This window comes from Ambystoma mexicanum, chromosome 9 (genome assembly GCF_040938575.1).
Source record: "Ambystoma mexicanum isolate Mex_15411 chromosome 9, UKY_AmexF1_1, whole genome shotgun sequence".
NCBI classification, from domain to species: domain Eukaryota; kingdom Metazoa; phylum Chordata; class Amphibia; order Caudata; family Ambystomatidae; genus Ambystoma; species Ambystoma mexicanum.
Genome location: NC_090931.1, coordinates 683,626,703 through 683,643,984, shown reverse-complemented (window position 1 = coordinate 683,643,984; position 17,282 = coordinate 683,626,703).

Sequence of the window (17,282 nt, the reverse complement as noted above, 5' to 3'; positions counted from 1 at the left end):
CACTCTCACAGGCCCAGTCGCGTGTGGAAGTTCACGCGCACCCCGAAATACACATACCCAGGGCAATCGCGTGTGGACCTTCCCGCGAACCCCGTAATACACGTAGCCTGCTGGTATCGCCTGTGGAAGTTCACGCGGACCCATAATACACGTACCCTGATGGTATCGCATGGGAGACTACCCGCGCACCCCAGGAATAGACGTACCCAGGCAAATCGCACTGCTGGGGGATGGGGGTGCAGGGGGACATGAGTGGGGGCCTGGTGGAGGCTGCCCATGGATGCTGGGGGGTGGGGGTGGTGGGAGACATGTGTGGGGGCCTGGTGGAGGGTGCCCTGCACTGCTGGGGGGTGGGGGTGGTGGAAGACATGAGTTGGACATGAGTGGGGGCCTGGTGGATGGTGCCGTGCACTGCTGGGGGGTAGGGGTGATGGGAGACATGAGTGGGGGCCTGGTGGAGGGTGCCCCTGGATGCTGGGGGGTGGGGGTGCAGGGGGACATGAGTGGGGGCCTGGTGGAGGGTGCCCCTGGATGCTGGGGGGTGGAGGTGGTGGGAGACATGAGTGGGGGCCTGGTGGAGGCTGCCCCAGCACTGCTGGGGGGTGGGGGTGGTGGGAGACATGTGTGGGGGCCTGGTGGAGGGTGCCCTGCACTGCAGGGGGGGTGGGAGGGCAGGGGGACATGAGTGGGGGCCTGGTGGAGGGTGCCCTGCACTGCTGGGGGGTGGGGTGATGGGAGACATGAGTGGGGGCCTGGTGGAGGCTGCCCCTGCACTGCTGGCGGTGGGGGTGATGGGAGACATGAGTGGGGGCCTGGTGGAGGGTGCCATGCACTGCTGGGGGGTGTTGTGGTGGGAGACATGAGTTGGACATGAGTGGGGGCCTGGTGGAGGGTGCCCCTGGATGCTGGGGGGTGGGGTTGCAGGGGGACATGAGTGGGGGCCTGGTGGAGGGTGCCCTGCACTGCTGGGGGGTGGGGGTGATGGGAGACATGAGTGGGGGCCTGGTGGAGAGTGCCCCTGCACTGCTGGGGGTTGGGGGTGGTGGGAGACATGTGTGGGGGCCTGGTGGAGGGTGCCCTGCACTGCTGGGGGGTGGGGGTGCAGGGGGACATGAGTGGGGGCCTGGTGGAGGGTGCCCTGCACTGCTGGGGGGTGGCGGTGATGGGAGACATGAGTGGGGGCCTGGTGGAGGCTGCCCCTGCACTGCTGGGGGGTGGGGGTGGTGGGAGACATGTGTGGGGGCCTGGTGGAGGGTGCCCTGCACTGTTGGGGGGTGGGGGTGGAGTGAGACATGAGTTGTACATGAGTGGGGGCCTGGTGGAGGGTGCCCCTGGATGCTGGGGGTGAGGGTGGTGGAGACATGAGTGGGGGCATGGTGGTAGCTGCCCCTGCACTGCTGGGGGGTGGGGGTGATGGGAGACATGAGTGGGGGACTGCTGGAGGGTGCCCCTGGATGCTGGGGGGTCGGGGTGGTGGGAGACATGTGTGGGGGCCTGGTGGAGGGTGCCCTGCACTGCTGGGAGGTGGGGGTGGTGGGAGACATGAGTTGGACATGAGTGGGGGCCTGGTGGGAGGTGCCCTGCACTGCCGGGGGTGGGGGTGATGGGAGACATGAGTGGGGGCCTGGTGGAGGGTGCCCCTGGATGCTGGGGGTGGGGGTGGTGGGAGACATGTGTGGGGGCCTGGTGGAGGGTGCCCTGCACTGCTGGGGGGTGGGGGTGATGGGAGACATGAGTGGGGGCCTGGTGGAGGGTGCCCTTGGATGCTGGGGGGTGGGGGTGCAGGGGGACATGAGTGGGGGCCTGTTGGAGGGTGCCCCTGGATGCTGGGGGGTGGGGGTGGTGGGAGACATGAATGGGGGCCTGGTGGAGGCTGCCCCTGCACTGCTTGGGGGTGGGGGGATGGGAGACATGAGTGGGGGCCTGGTGGAGGGTGCCCCTGGATGCTGGGGGGTGGGGGTGGTGGGAGACATGTGTGGGGGCCTGTGGAGGGTGCCCTGCACTGCTGGGGGGTGGGGGTGGTGGGAGACATGTTTTGGACATGAGTGGGGGCCTGGTGGAGGGTGCCCCTGGATGCTAGGGGGTGGGGGTGGTGGGAGACATGAGTGGGGGCCTGGTGGAGGCTGCCACTGGATGCTGTGGGGTGGGGGTGCAGGGGGACATGTGTGGGGGCCTGGTGGAGGGTGCCCCTGGATGCTGGGGGATGAGGGTGCAGGGGGACATGAGTGGGGGCCTGTTTGAGGGTGCCCCTGGATGCTGGGGGGTGTGGGTGGTGGGAGACATGAGTGGGGGCCTGGTGGAGGCTGCCCCTGCACTGCTGGGGGGTGGGGGTGATGGGAGACATGAGTGGGGGCCTGGTGGAGGGTGCCCCTGGATGCTCGGGGGTGGGGGTGGTGGGAGACATGAGTGGGGGCCTGGTGGAGGCTGCCCCTCCACTGCTGGGGGGTGGGGGGGATGGGAGACATGAGTGGGGCCTGGTGGAGGGTGCCCCTGGATGCTGGGGGGTGGGGGTGGTGGGAGCCATGTGTGGGGGCCTGGTGGAGGGTGCCCTGCACTGCTGGGGGGTGGAGGTGGTGGGAGACATGAGTTGGACATGAGTGGGGGCCTGGTGGAGGGTCCCCCCGGATGCTGGGGGGTGGGGGTGGTGGGAGACATGAGTGGGGGCCTGGTGGAGGCTGCCCCTGGATGCTGTGGGGTGGGGGTGCAGGGGGACATGTGTGGGGGCCTGGTGGAGAGTGCCCCTGGATGCTGGGGGGTGGGGGTGCAGGGGGACATGTGTGGGGGCCTGGTGGAGGGTGCCCTGCACTGCTGGGGGGGTGATGGGAGACATGAGTGGGGGCCTGGTGGAGGCTGCCCCTGCACTGCTGGGGGTGGGGGTGGTGGGAGACATGTGTGGGGGCCTGGTGGAGGGTGCCCTGCACTGCTGGGGGGTGGGGGTGATGGAAGACATGAGTGAGGGCCTGGTGGAGGCTGCCCCTGCACTGCTGGGGGGTGGGGGTCGTGGGAGACATGTGTGGGGGCCTGGTGGAGGCTGCCCCTGCACTGCCTGGGGGTGGGGTGATGGGAGAAATGAGTGGGGGCCTGGTGGAGGGTGCCCCTGGATGCTGGGGCGTGGGGGTGCTGGGAGACATGTGTTGGTGATCAGTAGTGCAAGGTGACATGTGGGTTGGCTGGGGGGCATGGCCATGGTGGATGTGTTGCCTGTGGGACATGAGCAGGGGTGCAGGGTAGTCCCCTGTGGTGTGGGCTGCCTGCAGGGGCCGTGGAGGGTGTAGAGGGAACACCTGGGAGGACCCACACAGCCAAATCACGGGTAGCATTTCCCGGCACCACCGAAATACACGTACCCTGCTGAAATCGTGTGTGAATCTTCCCGCGCACCACAGAATACACGTACCCAGGCCAATCGCGTGTGGAACTTCCCGCGCACCCGAAGTACATGTACCCAGGCCAATCGCGTGTGGAACTTCCCACGCATCCCAAAGTACGCTGTCGGGGGGGAAATTCTGCCGGGGTCGGCCGGGCCGTCCGCAGACCTCCGGGCAGGGAGGCCCCAACTCCTCCCGTATATCCCAAAAGAGATAGAGTATGAGACACACGCAAGAAGCAAGGTGACTCTGCTGTTTATTAGACAAAAACGGCAGGGATGGGTCAAGGATCGTACGCGTCCGTCCTGACACACACACAATCGTGGGGCTCGCAGGCCCTTTTTACCTTAGTATGACGCGCTACTTGCGTCACCTTGGAAAGTTGGCAAAAACCCTATCGCCACTCTTAATTGGTTGCTCGAGTGGTAGGGTTAGTATAGCATACGTATAGAGAACAATGTTAGTGGTCAAGGGTTAGTCAGGTGATATATCTGGGTTGTCCCTACAATTAGATACATGAGAATTGTTACATGAAGACCCCTGATGATTGGTTAATGTTAATGGCGTCAGTGATAAGAGCCCCATGTTCTGATTGGTGCGCTCGCGAGCCTCCCAGTCTGGGACCATCGCTGTTCCCAGCTCTCGGTGCACCTGTCATTTGCAACAATGTTTCACTATGAGTACGTGCAGACAATGTGAGGACTTATTCATAAGCTGGAAGGCCGACTACTCCCACTGTCGCAGATGTCCATTGAGCCTTTTAATTGTATCTGCCTGTGTCTTGTAACGAGGGATCCAGACGCCTTTTCTGGCCTTGGCATCCTGTCAGGTTCGGCTTGGTCACGTGAGGTGGGACCGTGTTTGAGGCAGAATTCTGCACAATTAATATTGTTTTTCCACTGTGTGCCTGGTTTAATTTGCAGGTGTGACTTTGACGTTGGTGTGCGGCATGCGAGGTTGCAACATCGTGCCCTTGATTGTCCGCTTTCGGAATGTGGGTTTGCAACATTGCGACCTTGGCTGTCTGCTTTCGCCGGGCTCATTCTGCAGGATCAGCAACCTGACTCTTGTTCTTTTAACGTCCATGGAAGCTCTTGTTTGCGGCCTACTTAGGCCTGGTGTATAGGTGGAACCGTTTGGTGCACAGGCGCTTTAGGTTATAGTATCATATTGTCTTATCCCCAGTATCGTGTCTTCGTTATATTTCTCATTATGGCACCTGGTTTTAGGAGAAGCATAAGCAAGCTCTTTAGATGGGTTCATGATGCGTCTTGCGTTGCTGCATTTTGAGAGCCTATGTGGAAAATATTAAAGATGCACGTCCTTGAGTATGTCTGTCGCCTACGTCATAGCACTGAGTATATTCTTTGTGTAGATTGGTGCGGGAGTGTCCGGTGTGCATATTTGCACAGGTGTGCTGACCGTTGGCTAGGTCGTCATGGCATCTCTAACGACGTGTAGGTTTTAGTCTAGTTGATCCGTGCCGCAGGTGTCGGCATGGACAGGGCGGGCTGCTGGGCAGGCAGATGGACACATCCGTATGTTCCTGTACCAGGGTATTTGGTCATCTGGTAGATGGGCAAACTCTTCTCATGGCGGGTGCCTGGGCCGTGATCCTTTAGGCCAGGCGCGAGAGGGGAAGGACGGGAGCCTGGTCTTCCATTCTCCCACTTCAGTCCCCCCTCTGGTCGACTTGTCGACCACAAACATATCCTTTTCGTTATCTCCTCTTACTCTCCATATCTTAGTTATTCCTCCTAAATGTCCATAGTGGTTCACATGATCTTCAAATGACCAATACATATATTCACAGGTTCCTCCAGGAATACAGTATACCCATTTCCCTATGTAACTCCTGGGGTTTCTTGGGTTCTCGATCTTCACAGATGGTGGGTCCAGGTGATTGGTGATGATCTGGTTGCGCAACTTCTCTCTCTCTTGTATTATTGTGCCTGTGTGTTGGCCGTCATCTGCTGGCATCAAGGGGTGCATACCGACCATTTCAAGCAACTCGTCAGTGGTGCGTGCCTTCCGGGCCTTCCAAAATCTTATTATGATCAGTGTAGCTCCAGCCAAAATAGTACAACCAACTATAATTTTCAGTCCATCTGACAGCCAAGATGGCATCCATGACCATAATATTGAAAACCAGCTCTCATCCTTTTTCACACCTTTACTTTCATCCATCATTTTGGAGTGCATCTGGGCCAATTGTGAAACTGCTTCTGTCAGTGTACCGTTGTCAACATCGTTGGCAGGAATGAACGTGCAGCATGATTGTCCTATCTTTGCGCAGACTCCTCCTTCCATGGCTGTGAGGAGGTCCAATACATATCTGTTCTGAAGTGCTACCATCCTTATAGCTCGCAGCTCCTCTTTTATTGCGTTAAATCCATTTACTGTAGAATTGATGGTCATCATTAGTTCCCATCTAGTTATCTGGAGCCATTTTGCGTTTGCGTAAGCCTGCAGTCCCGGATGTATTATTGAGGAGAAGAACATTGCTGCTCTGCTGAATAGTCTGTGTTCTGGCGGAATTGAAGTGAGTGCCGTTTCCGACCTTCCCCATAGGTAATTTCCTGTCAGAGGTTCTCCTTGTCTTTTCCTTCTATTTAGGACAGTATTATTGCCGTTGTTCCTGTTCCCTGACCCCTCCTGAGGTGGTGCAGATCTCTTCTTCCTCTTGTCCCCTTCATCCATTTTGGGAAAGTTCGCCACATTCACATGCTTCTGGGGTACCACTAGTGATGGTACATTGACGTGCACCATCGTGCATACACCATTCCACAGAGGGGGCAGTGTGTGGTATGCCTTTTCTCCACAGGCCCAGTAATGGTCCATTATCACTGCTGTTCCTGCTCCCCCCTCAGGTAACTCCATCACGTTTGCACAGTTGGTGTTGTATCCTACGTCCACCTCTCCTTTATGTTGGTAGCATACCTTAGGCGCAGTCAGCGGCAGTATTGTTATTGGGTCTTCATCCGTCTCTATCCACGTGAGCATGGGCACGTACCTGATCCAAGTCGTCCAACATCTGTGGTTGTGTGCATCGATAGTTGAAATAGTTTCTTTTGTTACCATGTTGCTGCCAATCACTCCTATCTCCCATTTGTTGTCCATGTACACCTTCCCTGTTATCGTCACCAGTGGCCTCTCCCAACATCCTGGTTTACCAGGAACTTCAGTGGCGTACCAATCACATGGTAAATACTGCAGTGTTACTTTCTTTGTTTCCCCTTTTTCAGGACCACTTGTTATGTATCTGAATGCTTCAGCATGTAAACTGCTCTTGTGGTAACTCAAATAAGTCTTGAGGAAATTGTTTTCATATGGGTATGAGTCTCGTGTTTTCCACACCAGATGCACCACTGTCCCTTGAAATCTTCCTTTCGTTTGGAACAGTGCCAAGTATATTATGCATCGTGCTGTCTTTTCATCTATTTCTGTGGCAACGAATGTTCGAGAAGCGCTCATGGCGTATGGTATTAATGAGCAAACGTAGCAGCTGTCTTCTGTTGTCTGCTTACCGATGCGGGTCATGTGTTGGTACCATATGTTGTTTGAGATGTGTGCTGAATCTTGTATATAATTGTCAATACCTTTATTATCTGAGTATGTGCTGCGTTGAACTCTATTTTGCTTGTGTGCGATTTTACTAGTATCACCTGACGTAATACCTGTTGCAGCTGGGGATGGGGGTGTATTAGGTTTGGGTACAGCAATAAGATTGATAGCATAGCTGTACTGCCATACAGAGGCAGCCAAGAACCCGGTGATCATCAAAATCCATATTATTTTTATTACACATGCTAATTTCACCGGCATTTTGCTCTTACCTTGCTGCAGTCCGGCAGCGTATTCTTGCGACGTTAAAGTTGCCCGCCTGAAAATTCTCAATATGCTGGTTATTAAATGTTAGTTGTTGTTGTTTTTTAAGCTCTCCCTATCAAATAGTCATTCAGTGCCCAGGCGAAGAGCTGTTCCCACGCTAATCTAAGCGATCTATCTCTTAGGACAGGCAAGTATGGGTGGAGGTGGGGCATTGAATATTCTATGGCCAAGAGGAATGCTGTGTAGTAGACACGTACCCTTCTTCTTTTCAGGTACGTTGGCCTTTTTATTTCATATACACTCGTAACTCTTTCTTCTCCATCTTTTCCCCTTCTTCCATCATTTCCTGTATTTAATGTGGGCATGTGTATTCGTCTTTCCTGCCTGCGTCTAGGGAGGTCTCTAAGCCGACATGCACAGGGTGTCAGTTCGTCTGTGAAGGGCGCGAGTTTTATTGTGCGTAACGAGCGTGAGGTGGTTGAGCATGTAGGGTGCGATGGGGGAGGGCGTGATGGGGATGGGGATGGTGCGGCCTCATGCGTCTGTCTTTCCGCTATTCCTTGCTCTCCCTCCTCACTTCTCTCCAGCTCATCCTTTCTCCTACGGATCCATGGTGAGTCTGTGTTGGTCCGGGTGATGTATAGTTTATCTAAGCTTTCCCTTTCACTGTTTCTTCCTTCCTTCTCCACTCCTTCTTCTTCCTCACTACAAAAGTCAGTCATAAACGGCACCCCCCACTCGGTCTTTTTCCCCTTGATTGTTACTGTTTGTAAGTCTATTAGGTCCAGTTCTCCTTTTTCTCCTTTATCAACCGCTCCCCTTTGTGCTGATGTTGTTGCTACTTCTGTGTTTCTATATACATCCCCCCATGCTTCACTCTCCCTTCTCCTATCTTCTCTTTCTCCTTCATTTCTCTCCTCCATCTCCCTACTATTTTCCTCCCTTTTCCTTTTTAATTCCTCCATCACTTCACTACTCATCTGTTCCAATATTCTTTCATCCTCTTTCTTCCTTTCCCATTTCACCCTTTCTCTTTCTGCTATACTCTCTATCACCCTCCCTTCTTTGTATTTCTTAGTCGTTTCTGATAGTAATCTCCTCTTCCACATTGCCATTTCTTTTTCTTTCTCTTCTTCTTCCCTTTTCTTTTCTCTCAGCACTACTCTTGATACCCTTTCTGCTGCTGCTTTTACTCTTTCAACTTCTCTCCTTTGTTCCTCAGTTCGTTCCCTTATTTTTTCCAATTCGTTCTTACCTTCTTTCCTTTTCCTCGCTCTCTCTCTCTCCTCCCTCTCGAGCTGCTTGATCAATTCATTCTGCTCATCCCTTAACTTTGCTAGTCGTTCCTCCAAAATCTCTTCCTTTTGTCGTAACAGCTCTTCCCCCCTCATTTCACTCTCCCTGGTATTATCCTCGTCTGTTTTCTTTACTACCTCCTTCTCTTCTACTGTTAATGAACCTCGTAATTTTAATAATATCTGTGCAGCTACCCACTCATCATTTCCTATCTCCACAGTTTGTTCTTCTCCAGTTCTCCCCTCTCCTGCTGGCATTTTCCTATGAGCCACATATGGTGGAGGGCTGTATGCCGGGTTCGAGTATCCCTCAGCCGCCCTTAACTGTCCTCTTTCTATTTCTCCTGATTCTCTTAAAGGGTACAACCCCCCTCCCTCTGTTTTCACTCCCTTTGCTAGGGGTATATCGTTGCTCGGTTCCTTTTTTATTTCATCTGATGTATTATTCTTTTCTCCTCCCTCTCCTCTGTTCTTTCGGTCTTCACTCCCCTTGTTCCCATCCTCTCCTTCCTCCTTAATCTCTTTTTCTTCCGGTATTTCCCCCACAGTGAACATTCCATTTGGTCCTGTTCGGGACCCTTGGAACATCCTCCATAAGTTAAACACCTCCACGTGGTTTGCCAACTTCTTCCCTTTGTATGTATTGTGCAGATGGTTTAATAGTGAATGTTGGGCATATGGATCGAAGCTACCATTAGGCGGCCACGGTGTTATCATTTTGTTATCCGTCCCCTGGGTCCATTCTATGCTATACTTAATCAGTTTCTCCCTATGGGGTGGCAGTGTTGTACATATGTGTTGTAGTGGGGTAGTGAGGGTGTTCCCCCACCCTCCCGATCCTGTCCCGTATGACATAGTAGCGCTCCACTTGTTACCCTTCCCCTATCTGGTAGTGGTTATCTCACTAGCAGTTTACAATATACAGCCTTATATCGTTACCTGGCCCCGTAAGTTTGGGGACTTGCGATAGTCCGCTAAGGAAAAGTACAAAAATATAGTATTTTACATTTGTATATTTTCTTCTGTCTTTCTTTCTTTATACGACACCCTTACGGCCCCCTGCGGCCGAGGCGCACGTAGCCCCCTGCGGCTGCGTACCCCTTATGACGTTCTTATACAGTCGTCCTATTTTCACGTGCTCCTCCTCCTTCTTCTACACTTGCCGTGGCCGGCGTTCTCCGTGCGCAGCCACGTCCCCCGTTTCGCCTTTCCTCGATCAACTCATTTACCGTTTATCTCCGTTTCCACTCCCTTACCACAGTTCTCTTCCCCACCACTCTCAAAAACGAAGATGCCTTGTGCTCGCGATATCCTATGTAAGGCCTTCTGGTGACGTCACCGATCTCTTCGAGCTACTGGTAAGTTCTTCATATATTCTTTAAGTTCAAAATACACTTGCAATCCACCCCCGTTAACCTTACAGCTGTCTTCCTGTCACTCCTGGAACAAGGTAATCAATAATATAATCGGACTGCGCACGCTGCGTCGCCTCGCGTGTGATACGCCCCTCGACAGGAGGGCTTAACCAGCCAATCATCTTCCGTATTGGGCAACTAACTAGCTACCGCCTACAGGGAAACGTCGTCTACCTATCGCGTTTCTTGCTCGAACAATAGGGATCCTCATCTACTCATTGATCAATAAATGCCAAATCGTAGGAAACCACACACACCCACCCTTACACGTAGTCGCGACCTAGGCCAATCAGTTTCTACGAGCGGCCGCACGTGATGTTTTTGTGCTCCGCCCCCCCCTCGCGTAACGTAGCCCACTGCTCTCGCACTTGTTCGGTTACCATTCATTCCATTGCCAACACTAAATTGTCAAACCTTCGCCGCGCACCTGTTCAACACCTCCCACCTCCCGTATTTAATTCCTCCCCCCTCCCTCACAATCTCACATTGCTTGTTGTGCGTGGCATGCTCACCAAGTTCTCTTGATGCGGGGCCGCTCGACTGCGTGCACCCCTCCAAGCGGCTCGCCACCTCCCCTCGTCTGGACCACGTCTGGACACTCGCCAACCGCGGGCGGGATACTTCTCAACCGGCTCCCGAGGGCCAATATCCGGATTGCGCTGTCCGGTTTTCTCGCAGCTCCGCGATGGTCCTGTAGTCCTCAGAAGGGGGCAACGGCAGAGGGGGCCGCGCCGCCGGGCCTCCTCGCAACGGGAGTACCTGGAAAAAAGTAAAAATAAAAAAGCGGATCTTAAACAGATCTCAGCAGTGCCTCCAACTTGTCGGGGGGGGAATTCTGCCGGGGTCGGCCGGGCTGTCCGCAGACCTCCGGGCAGGGAGGCCCCAACTCCTCCCGTATATCCCAAAAGAGATAGAGTATGAGACACACGCAAGAAGCAAGGTGACTCTGCTGTTTATTAGACAAAAACGGCAGGGATGGGTCAAGGATCGTACGCGTCCGTCCTGACACACACACAATCGTGGGGCTCGCAGGCCCTTTTTACCTTAGTATGACGCGCTACTTGCGTCACCTTGGAAAGTTAGCAAAAACCCTATCGCCACTCTTAATTGGTTGCTCGAGTGGTAGGGTTAGTATAGCATACGTATAGAGAACAATGTTAGTGGTCAAGGGTTAGTCAGGTGATATATCTGGGTTGTCCCTACAATTAGATACGTGAGAATTGTTACATGAAGACCCCTGATGATTGGTTAATGTTAATGGCGTCAGTGATAAGAGCCCCATGTTCTGATTGGTGCGCTCGCGAGCCTCCCAGTCTGGGACCATCGCTGTTCCCAGCTCTCGGTGCACCTGTCATTTGCAACAATGTTTCACTATGAGTACGTGCAGACAATGTGAGGACTTATTCATAAACTGGAAGGCCGACTACTCCCACTGTCGCAGATGTCCATTGAGCCTTTTAATTGTATCTGCCTGTGTCTTGTAACGAGGGATCCAGACGCCTTTTCTGGCCTTGGCATCCTGTCAGGTTCGGCTTGGTCACGTGAGGTGGGACCGTGTTTGAGGCAGAATTCTGCACAATTAATATTGTTTTTCCACTGTGTGCCTGGTTTAATTTGCAGGTGTGACTTTGACGTTGGTGTGCGGCATGCGAGGTTGCAACATCGTGCCCTTGATTGTCTGCTTTCGGAATGTGGGTTTGCAACATTGCGACCTTGGCTGTCTGCTTTCGCCGGGCTCATTCTGCAGGATCAGCAACCTGATTCTTGTTCTTTTAACGTCCATGGAAGCTCTTGCTTGCGGCCTACTTAGGCCTGGTGTATAGGTGGAACCGTTTGGTGCACAGGCGCTTTAGGTTATAGTATCATATTGTCTTATCCCCAGTATCGTGTCTTCGTTATATTTCTCATTATGGCACCTGGTTTTAGGAGAAGCGTAAGCAAGCTCTTTAGATGGGTTCATGATGCGTCTTGTGTTTCTGCATTTTGAGAGCCTATGTGGAAAATAATAAAGATGCACGTCCTTGAGTATGTCTGTCGCCTACGTCATAGCACTGAGTATATTCTTCGTGTAGATTGGTGCGGGAGTGTCCGGTGTGTATATTTGCACAGGTGTGCTGACCGTTGGCTAGGTCGTCATGGCATCTCTAACGACGTGTAGGTTTTAGTCTAGTTGATCCGTGCCGCAGGTGTCGGCATGGACAGGGCGGGCTGCTGGGCAGGCAGATGGACACATCCGTATGTTCCTGTACCAGGGTATTTGGTCGTCTGGTAGATGGGCAAACTCTTCTCGTGGCGGGTGCCTGGGCCGTGATCCTTTAGGCCAGGCGCGAGAGGGGAAGGACGGGAGCCTGGTCTTCCATTCTCCCACTTCAACACGTACCCAGGCCAATCGCGTGTGGAATTTCCCGCGCACCCCGAAACACACGTACCCAGGCTAATCGCATGTGGAAATTCCCGCGCACCCCGTAGTGCACGTACCGAGGCCAATCGCGTGTGGAACTTCCCGCGCACCCAGGAACACACGCACACGCTATTTTTCACACAGCGGGTGTCCGTGTTTTTCGGTACCCCTTTGCACCTCATTTGTCCTAGAGGGCCACTGTATGGACCATTCATCATGGCTGTATATGGGTGCTTTTTGTTAGCGCACATTTTGGCGCACATTTTTTTCAGGCGCAGGGACGCTACCGCCTACTTTCTTGTGGCATACTTGTTTGGCCCTGTGCGCGTCTTTCACCGTACGCTGGTTTGCCCTATTCGATTCCATGAATACGGGTTGTAGGCGAGCGTGTGGGCGTTCCGCGCACTTTCCTCCTGTACTTCCCCCGTGACGCCCATGTTTTCACGCGTTGTTCCCCATTCCGAGTGTTACACCCCGTGTTACGCCTACTTTTGTGATGTGCGCCGCGCTAGGTGGCTGTGGTGCACGCTGTTGGATGACCTGTCCGCCGGCGTGCGCGGCACACTTTTTCAGCGCACATCCAATGTTTTTCTCGCGCACAGACTTCCATGAATCGATGTGCGCTGGTTTCCCTGCGATTTTCGCACTTGCACTGGGATTTTTGCACTTTAATGCAAATCGCACGTTTTGGCACCTCTGCGGGGGAATTTTCGGCGCACATTAATTCCATGAATCGACCCCTATATGTTTGAGTATTGAAAGCAGATAACGACGTCCAAAGATAGCAATACAATGTGGCAGCAGACATTTTTTACCAGAACCAATCAGCCTTCCTATTTTATTGTCATATTATCATTACGTTTATTAAATTGACTGCAGGTTAAAAAAAAGTATCTAAAATAATTGCTTTTAAAGTCACAAATGAACACTCAATATTTCCTAAGATTATACATAAAATGATAACTAAATACAAAGAATGTTATCCTAAAAACTATACATTGAAGTTGAGACGTGAATTACATTTTCTACACTGAATTTAAAGGATGTAAAGAAGCCATTAGTCTCAACCTTTTTTCTCTTCTTTCCTACAGTGGAGTGCACATTAGGAAAATATAAGAATGTGAGTTTTTGGATTAAGTACATAATCAACACATTTGATCATGTTTCTTAATTCCATGCCACACACTGTCTACTATCCATAATGAAATCCCTCAACTGGCTCCCAGTTGCTGCAAGGATCAAATTTAACTCGCTCTGCATCATCCATAAGGCTGTCTGGGGTAGAGGACCACTCTTTCTACCACTTTCTCTTACCAAATACCTTCCTTCCAGACCCCTACGCTCCTTGGGCTCCAACTCGCTGCATGTCAGGCACTTACCTAAGCAGCGAGCTGGGGACAGATCACTCTCCTCGGCTGGCTCTCTCTGGAACAACCCCCCATCCTCTCCGCCTTGAGCCTGACCTCCTCAAATTCTTGAAGCTCCTCAAGACCTTCCTATTCACCTCCTCCTTTCATCGCCTCTCACTCCCATGCTAATACCCCACAGTTGCTGAGATTGGTGGCCTGGGACCCTATGTGTCCTCCTCTGTCACAGCCCTCTGCCCAATCACCTTCAGTCCCCTGCACTTGCCTTCTGGCACCCATTGGCCTGTGTTCCACCGGCCTGCACTTACTAATGGGCAAGCGATCACTGCACCTGGCAATCTCTGCCAGGCACTTGCTGTTGCACTCAATTGACTCCTGGCACTTCCCTCTGTGTAATTCCTAGCACTTACCCATCCCCATCCCCTCTCCCTGGACTTGCACGTTCTGAATGCTCACAAGGCCTAGTAGGACCGCCAATTTTCCTTATCATCTGTTTATTCTCTGCCTTTGTTCCCATGTTCCCTCCACTTTGCCCTGTGGGCGCTTTGAAACACAATTTATTGATGTCTGAGTGCCATACAAATGCACAATAAATAAAATAAATAAATAAATAGTTGTTGCAGGAGCAATGCCAGCAAAAGCAGTCTAAATGTTTTGTAGGTGCCATACAAATTACAAATATCATAACATGACAAAGTTTCATGGTTGGTAGTGTGATTTATTTTCTCTGTTATAATTATTTTTTTTCTATGTCTTTGTCTCTAGGCCACATCTCACACTGTCCTGGTGAATATATATACTGTAGCCCATTGCATGGCCTCCCATAAAAATTAACCTTTGCTTCTATTTTTCAATGAATCACTGAGACACCCATCTCTAATCTGATCTTCTACTATTAAGGAGGATTTTCTCAGTTAAAGCATTATTTTTAAATTAGACGCTTCTTTTGATAAAACATAGCATGCACTATCTAGAAGGCATACATTCCACAAGTTAATAATGGAACAATTCTGATACCGTACATTGAAGACTTATACACAGAGTCGTCTTCAAATTTCATGATTTTTCTTAAAACCATCAGAGCTTTGTATTTCACGGAATACTCATGTATATTCCCATTCAAACTACCATCCGCTTGAAATCCCAATTATTTATAATTGGGCTAAACCTTTTACAAACTTTCTGAAATGCATTTTTGTTCTCCTTCCAATAAAAACATAATTACAATTTTATAAATTAATTTCATTTTATGTTTTTTAAAAACCTATAAACCTCATGAACAGTATTTTGTAATCCAGTAGGAGTTGCATACAGGATTACAGTGGCAATGGCAAATGACCAATAGGGGATAGAGTTATTGCCCATTTTTAGGTAGTTTTATTATTCTGTTATTTACATCACCACTTCAATATCTACCCCGTATAACCTGTAGCACAAAGACGCTAAAATACACAATTTCTTCTTTAGTTCATAGAGAAGTGCCGATATTGAAGTGTAAACCTTAGTGTAGCATACTTGGTAATATGTCAGGGACAGCAACTTGTACATCAAATACTGGGGATGTTATATTGACGGCGTGTTCATGGCAGGACAAGGCACTAGACCAACAGTGAATAACTTCCTAGCGTTTTATTATGTAATTGATGACAGAATCCAGTTCACACACGAAATCGGGAACCCAGGTCTGCATTTCCTGGATGTTCCAATGTTATTTATTTTTATTTACTTATTACATTTATGTAGCGCCCAAGCTCATCCGAGAACTAGAGATTGTTGAGTTGGTGAGTTGGGGATCATGAATGTAAGAGGAGGAAGTTGATCCATGCTCTTGTGGTAATGGTGAGCTAGAGCTTCCGAGTATCTGAGTCTCAGGGCAGCTCTGAGGGCTTTTGTTTTGAAGTAATTGGAGTTTGGCAAGGTTCTTAGCAGAGGTACCCAAGAAAAGCACATTTCAGTACTCCAGTTTACTGCCTATGATGGCTCTGGCGAGGGTTAAGCAGTTGTCTGATGAAAGGAATTGTCGGCTTAGAGAGATGAGTTGGGCCATGTAAGTCGTAGATGAAGGCAAAGCATTGATGTGTTTCATCATATTGAACTCTGCATCCAGGTAGACACCAATGGTCTTAACGTGTTTCGAAACTGAGATGGGGTGCCGGCAATGGTGAATGAGAAAAAGGCAGGCTCTAGGTTCTTAAACTGAAAGGGGGAGCCCAAAATGAGAAGCTCTGGTTTGTCGTTGTTGAGGTAGAGTTTCTGGGTGGCCATCCAATTCTGAATGATACTGAAAACACAGTTGATGGAATCAGTATCGTAGGAATCGTTTCCTGTGATGGGGAGGAGGATTTGAATATCGTCGGCGAAATTGTTGTAAGGGATGCCAGGCGTGTCTAAATGGTCAAAGAGAGGCTTGGTGTTAATGTTATAGACAGTGGGGGAGATATGCTATTATTCTACGGTACTACCCTCAGTGGTAATAGCGTTAGCGTCAATTCTGTCAATGGTATTACTGTCGGAGGTATTACCCCGACGGTATTACCTTTGCCTCCTAATTTGGCAGAATGGTAAAAGTGTCAGTAATACCATTACTGCCATTTTTAACCTATACCACCAGAGTTATAATGAGCCCCAATGTACACCACATTGTTAGGCTATTGCAAATCACTTAGGAGTTTTGTGACAAAATAGAGGAATTTCTTTCTAAGGTCACGGAACACCAATGCGATTTGCAATATGCTTTTTATTTATGTTCGGGGTATTCTATTCCTTATAATACATGGCCGTACACTGTCATTCCATTTAATAACTTGTCTTTTTTTTAATATAATATAAGCAATCTTCCATTTGCTGATCCATATAATGAATATAGAATCTGTTGGAATTTTATAAAAGCAAACATGCAGCTCCTAATGTGTTGTAGAAAAACAGTTCAAATGGATTAATAAAATGTATTGATAAAATAAGCAGTAACTTGCAGATTCTTGCTCATATGAGTTACACTCCAGCAGTGCACCAATTAAACATTCTACCTTAACAGTTCCTTGTCAATTACCAGCTTTTCTGGCTTTAATTTAGTGCTACAGTGACAGCTGAAAATCTTTCTGCTGGCTCACGCAGAAGGCATTGTGACATCAGAACTGAAGCGTAATAACTGATTACAGAGCCATGTGTGATGTCATTTTCTTATTACAGGTCAGTTGTGATGTCACAAGTAGCCTGTAATAAGAACATTATTTCTAGGCTTTTATACAGATATTGGAGGCTGCCATGTATTACAATGAAATAATTTTAGCGATTTTCAACATGTACAAAGAAATGTATTCTAACTATGTAATAGGTGTAAGGATCGCCATAAGGCTAAAATGTGACTTTCTTTATTAGATTAAATTGTTTGTTCGTATGACTAAGTGGGCGTAAGGAGTACGCCAGTAAATGAAGTTTCATGATTATTCATTGGTTATATGGTAAACCCCATGGTGGTTCTGCAGATAAAAACATGACTGCGGCCAAGGCATCAGCACTGTGGTCGCAGTTGATTTGTGGTGAGTCTGTAGGTCGGTGAGCTTTTTTACCACAATATCGAAAGTGTAACTGGATACAAGAAGAGT